Genomic DNA, 6,010 nt, shown 5'->3' with positions numbered 1-6,010 from the left:
GACGCCCGTCCGCCTCCCCCCGCCGACCAAGTGGGGTGCCCTGGCTCCCGTTGGAGACAGCCCGCGCCGCGACGCGCCTCCTCTCGGCGGAGGTCGGGGACAGCCCCGCCGGCCCCCCGCCATCGCGGCCGCGCCTGTCCCGGGAGCGCACGGCAGTATGACTAGTGTGGACACGCATTGTCACGGCGTCCTGTGCGGCTTGCCTCTGGGATGCGCAGACACAAGTGTTCACACCGGTAACTTACGATATTGTGAACTGACGCGCACGATGGCAGCATCTTTGGCTACTTGCCTTTTTGGATGCGCACACATCATTAAAACACACACACTGTTAACTTACGACACTGGTAACCCACACACATTATGACAGCATCTTTTGATGCTTTCCTTTTTTGATACACACACTGTTAACACATTATTAACGTGCACATTATGACAGTATCTTTTGATGCTTTCCATGTTGGGTGCAGCCATTTCTGCCTGCCCCCTCACAGAGAGGTGGGCCTGCCTTAGGGCCATAGGTGTTCCTGGACCAGGGACAGAGTTGGGATAAGCTTTCAAATGAAAGACGTTCTTCCTGCAGGACATTGGCCACTGCGGTGCCCCTGCGTTTCCTGTGGCAGGTCCAGCTGTTAGGTCTGTGTTGCGTCAGGGTTGACCGTAGTCTGATGTACAGAGTTCAGATGATGGGTTGTATGGGACTGGATAGGGATGATTCTGCCTCAGGCAGGGGGTTGGACTAGATAACCTTTGGAGGCTCTTCCAGCCCTACGATTCCTCAGCCACATACATAGGCGAACAAAAATTCCTAAATCCCTACTAAAGCAAGGCACTGCCCTGCAGAGGAGCCAAGTATGTGGGGGGCCAAAGGGCCCTGGCCCCCAGTCAAGAAGAGGGCTATCACTTGAAATGCATAAAACCTTCCAAATGTCCATCATCTTAGGCCCCCCTGCAAACATAACAGTTGGTGCCTTTGCTCCCCTGCATCAACATAAGAAACACTGCATACAGTTTAGTCCTGTAGCTGCGTGCAGTCAGGAGGTGTGCAGATGATGCAACAGGGCTGCAATGATGAGGGTAGTACAGAATAGGTTCCCCAGAGGAGTGGGGGTGAAAGGTGGATGCCTGCTGGCTGAACCGTATGTGCATAGCACTTAATGAGGCATTAGTATTTTTAGACAGTTTCTTCTAATATGAGTAACAGTCATGAGACATGTTTTCATTAGGTTTTGAACAGGGCCTGCAGAACTGGACTGTCCAAAACCAAATGACTGCCAAAACTGGTTGGGACAGGGAGCTAGTAATTTAATATATTTATTTGCTTCTGCAAATGCAGCCTTTGTTTAAAAAAACCCAAAACAGCAAACAAGCTTATCTGCTTCTGTCCACTCGTTTCGAAATTACTGTGGTTGACACAGGCAAAAACATGAGTTGAAATAAATCAAATGCATGAACCAGCAAAGTCAGGCTGACACAAGTGCGCTATTTAAAAATGAACTCTGTGAATCCTGATTCTTGTTACTTGTTTTACAGTCTTCATTATTTGAACACAGCTTTAACACAGCTTCATCTTTTTTACTCTTGAAGAAAAAGCATTAACAAATTTGGTAGTTTGGTTTGTGTATGTGCAGAATGAGTAGGTAGCCATATATATGGTAAACACTTAAAAACTCAGTGTACCGTAAGCATCTCATGGTTGTAAGTTCTATTTTTTCCCTTTCTGTCTTTAAAAGGGCTGTTTCCTTTCTTGGTGGCAGGGAGTGGGAGGTTAGGTTTTGATCCTTTCGGTTGGCTGGCGGGGTGGGGAGGGGGAGCAGTGTGTGCATATGGCTAAATTAACATTTTGGTTAACTTGACCTTGTATCAGCTAATTAAAGGAACCCTGTTCCCCAGCTATATCTGTACAGTTCAATTTTTCATTTGATATCCAGATTTTTTTTCACTTTAATCAAAATATTCAGGTTTTTTATAAATGCAAAATACTGCTATATTGGTAACATTTTGCTATATTGATAAAAGAGTCTGGTTTAGGTGCTTGCCCTTATATGCTGCACTAATAACATTTAAGGGCTGCTAAAGGTGCCATGATTCCCTTGGTGAAGAGCAGTTTATGATCATTCAGCCAGAAGGAACCTCACAAGTTCATTTAGTCTAGCCCCCTGTTCAAGCCAGGATCATCCCTGACTAAACCATCCCAGCTAAGTGTATGCCTAATCTGTTTTTCAAAATTTCCAGGATAGAGATTCCACATTTCTCTAAGTAGCCTGTTCCAAAGTTTGACCACCAGTCAGAAAGTTCCTCCTAATTTCCAACCTATATTTCCTTTGCTGCAGCTTGAGGCCATTGCTCCTAGTCCTGCCTCTTATGGCCACAGTGAAAAGTCCATTTCCCTCCTTTCTATAATCACCCTTCAGGTATTTGAAGACTGGTATCAAATCCTGCCTGCCCAGTTTTTTATATCCCAGACCAAACAATCCTAGTTCTTTTAGCCTTTTCTCATAAATCATGTTTTTCAGGCCTGTAATCATTTTTTTTGTTTGCCATTGGGCTCTTTCCAATGTCCACATCCTTCTTGAACTGTGGGGCCTAAAAAGTAGGCTAGGTGGGGTCGCATCAGTGCTGAATAGTTAAAGAATCTGTTCCCTTGATTTGCATATGAGGAAGGACTAAGGGATCTAGGACTGTACCACCTGGGGAAGAGAAGACTGAGGGGAAACTTGGTGGTTGTCTGTCAGTGGGTAAAGGGTGAATATTGGGAGCTGGGAGAAAAAGTGTTCACTACTGTGCCCGGGGCGGGGGGAGGCGCAGGGAACAGGACAAGGAACAATGGCCATAAATTGTTAGAGGATGGTTTCAAGTTGGATGTAAGGAAGAACTTCTTTACGGTAAGAGTGACCGGAATCTGGAATAGACTTCACAAGGAGTGGGTGCAGTCCCCAACCTTGGAAGTCTTCAAGAGAAGACTGGACAGACACCTTGCTGGGAACATTTGATTTCAGCAGTATTCCTGCCCAGAGCAGGGGGGTTGCATTCTATGATCTTTTGAGGTCCTTTCCAGCCCTTAATTTCTATGATTCTATGAAAGAAGGTGAAGCTAGACTGTTTTTCTCAGTGGTGGGAGATGACAGAACAAGAAGCAATCATCTCAAGCTGCAGAAAGGGAAGTTTAGGTTAGATATTAGGAAAAACCTTCTTACAAAGAGGACAGTAAAGGACTGGAACAGGTTACGCAGAGAGGTTGTGGAGTCTCCATCCTTGGAGGCTTTTAAGAACTGGCTAGACAAAGCCTTGGCTGGAATGATATAGTTGGGGGCTCCTGCTTTGAGCAGGGTGTTGGACTAGATGACCTCCTGAGGTCCCTTCCAACCCTAATTTTCAATGATACTGTGATTCTATGATTCCTCAATTTTATTAGGACCTCCAATTTCTCCACAGCAAGACCTCCAAAGCATGGTTCTTTGCTTCTTTCAGTTACTAGTACAGGGAGTGTGCCTTGTTAGGACAGGACCTATCATGGATACAGTGGCAACGCATAGGGGTGCACGGGGGTTTGGCAGTGGGATTAGCTGCCGGGGGACTGAGATCAGTCTGACTGGTGTCTGTTCTCTGTGCCTCTGGGTCCCTGGCTCTGGGCCAGCCCTTAGTCCCTGACCCCAGGCTGGACTGCTGTCACTGTCTCTGCCCTTAGCCCTCTGGTTCTTGACCCAGGCTAGGCTGCTTGCCTCTCTAACCTTCAGCCATATGGTTTCCAGAGCCTGGGCTAAGCTGGCCAATGATGAGTGCCCTACCAGGCACCCCTCCATGGTCTCCAGACCTTCCCCCTAGTCACAACCTGGCCCTCCAGTCTAAAGCGTAATTCACAACACAGAAGCCTTGCTTCACAACAAAAGAATCTATTCTATCCAGCTCTGGGATATTACCTTTCTACAGGGCTAGCAACTCCCTTTTGTTCTCTCCAGGCAGCTCCAGGGAATAACTCAGGTGCCTGTTAGTCCATTTGCTTCAGGCATCTCCCTCGGGAGCTCCTCACCCTTCAGTGTGAAGGGCCAGACTGCCTTCTCTGTCTCAGGCCCTGTGTTTATATGCCTGGAAGCCATGCCCCCTTTTTGGTTACTTGCCTTCCCCAGCTCTGCACAGGGTTTTCCTTGTCAATCAAGGGCCAGCTTGCCTTCCTGCAGCTGTGGTCCTACACAGCCAGCTGAGCCTGCCACAGTTCCCTCTCCTTGCCCTTCCTTATACTCAGGTAACAGGGTCTGGGTATCTACTGTTACAGGAACATTTCTAGCATGTTGAGTTTTACTGAGATTTTTAGAACAAGGCATGCTACAGAACAGCCCATAGACAGCCTAGAAAAAGTTACCAAGAAGTACAACCCCCCTCTGCTAATTTTAGGGTTTTTGTGATTTACATGGGAAATACTGGCTTCCACATGGCCCAGAATTCAATTGATTGAAAGGTTTTTTTAAAGCCATCTTTGCTTCCTCTGTCCCCAGGTTATGCCTTTTGTACTGCACATTCTATGAGATTTTAGCAGGAAGTTTTCCAAGTGTTGTGCATAGTAAACTGATGTACATACATTTTGGGCATGTCCACAGGTGCATTTAGTCTCAACTAGAATTACTGCACAGTACGCTACTGCACAGTAAGTGATTTTGGCTAAGTGTCTACACATGCAGGGCCCTGGCACTAAATTTAGTGCCAGGTCCCTCCAACTCTGCCATGTGCTCTTGTGGCCACCAGGGGGAGCAGCAGCCTCTGGCCCCTACTGTCATCACTTGACAGCTATGTTTGAAGAGATAGCCAGCTGCCAGCACTTGGCAACCATCTTTAAAACACATCCCTGCTCTGTGCTTTCTGGGCAGTCAGTTCCTGTTCTCAGAGGAGCAATGTGGCACGTGGAAAGGCAGCACATGGCAGCTGTGTTTGTGCCCCCTCTGCATCCCTGCACTATGGCTGCCCCAGCCTGTGGCCCTGGCAGCAAGGAACAGATTCTCTTGATCCTGCTAGTCATCTTGCTTGCTCTGCTGGCCCACCATGCTCATCGTCACCTGACCCACAGCTGTCTCGCTCTGCCCAGCTCCCCCACATGCAGCGACTGCCTGTTGCCCACTGCACACCTTCCTAGTGCCCCAGCACAGTTGCTGCTGCCAGTGACGCTGACAGGGGGCTCCAGGAGGCTACCACTGTTGCTGCTGTTGCCATCCAGGGCCTTCAGGCCTGCCGCCTTTGGGCTTGCCGCACAGGACTGGGATGACAAACAAAAGGTTGATGTCTTTTTGCTGACCCAGGCCACCTTCGCTGACCTGCTCTGGCAGCTCCAGCCCCACCTGGATCCCTAGGACACTGGCATGCAACCGTCCCTCCCCGCCAACTCCTGCTTGGCCCTGGCACAGCTTGACCTGGCCTCACCTACCAGCCTCCACTGTGTGGGTCACATGTTCAATGTGGGCAAGGCCACTGCTGGGGATGCCATCCTGGAGGTATGTGACACCCTCCAGGATGTGCTTGTGGACACCGTCAACTGTGTCCATGACTCACAGGCAGTGGTGGCAGGGTTCTGTGCAAAGGTTCCCCCCATGTATCAGGGCCCCGGATGGGACCAACATCCTGGTGACATGGCCACCCCATGGAGACCAGCCGCATTATAGCCACAGGGGGTTCCACTCCATAGTTTCATAGTAGCTGGGGTCAGGAGGGACCTGAACAGATCATCTAGCCTAACCCTCTGCTACAGGCAGGAATGAATGCTGGGTTCACAAGACCCCAGACAGGTGATCATCTAACCTCTTTTTGAATTTACCCAAGGTAGGGGTGAGGACCACTTCCCTAGGAAGTTGGTTCCAGATTCTGGCCACCCTAACTGTAAAATATTGCCTCCTGATCTCTAACCTAAACCTATTCTCTGTCAGCTTATTACCATTGTTCCTCGTCACCCCAGGTGGTACTGGGGAAAAAAGGGCTCTACTTATTTGCTGTTGATCTCCCCTGATGAGTTTGTAGGCAGCTACCA

This window comes from Gavialis gangeticus, unplaced genomic scaffold, assembly GCF_001723915.1.
Source record: "Gavialis gangeticus isolate Ggan-Ray unplaced genomic scaffold, GavGan_comp1, whole genome shotgun sequence".
In the NCBI taxonomy this organism is placed as follows: Eukaryota; Metazoa; Chordata; order Crocodylia; family Gavialidae; genus Gavialis; species Gavialis gangeticus.
The sequence above is the reverse complement of the archived record's forward strand: the minus strand, read 5'-3'. Positions refer to the sequence as shown.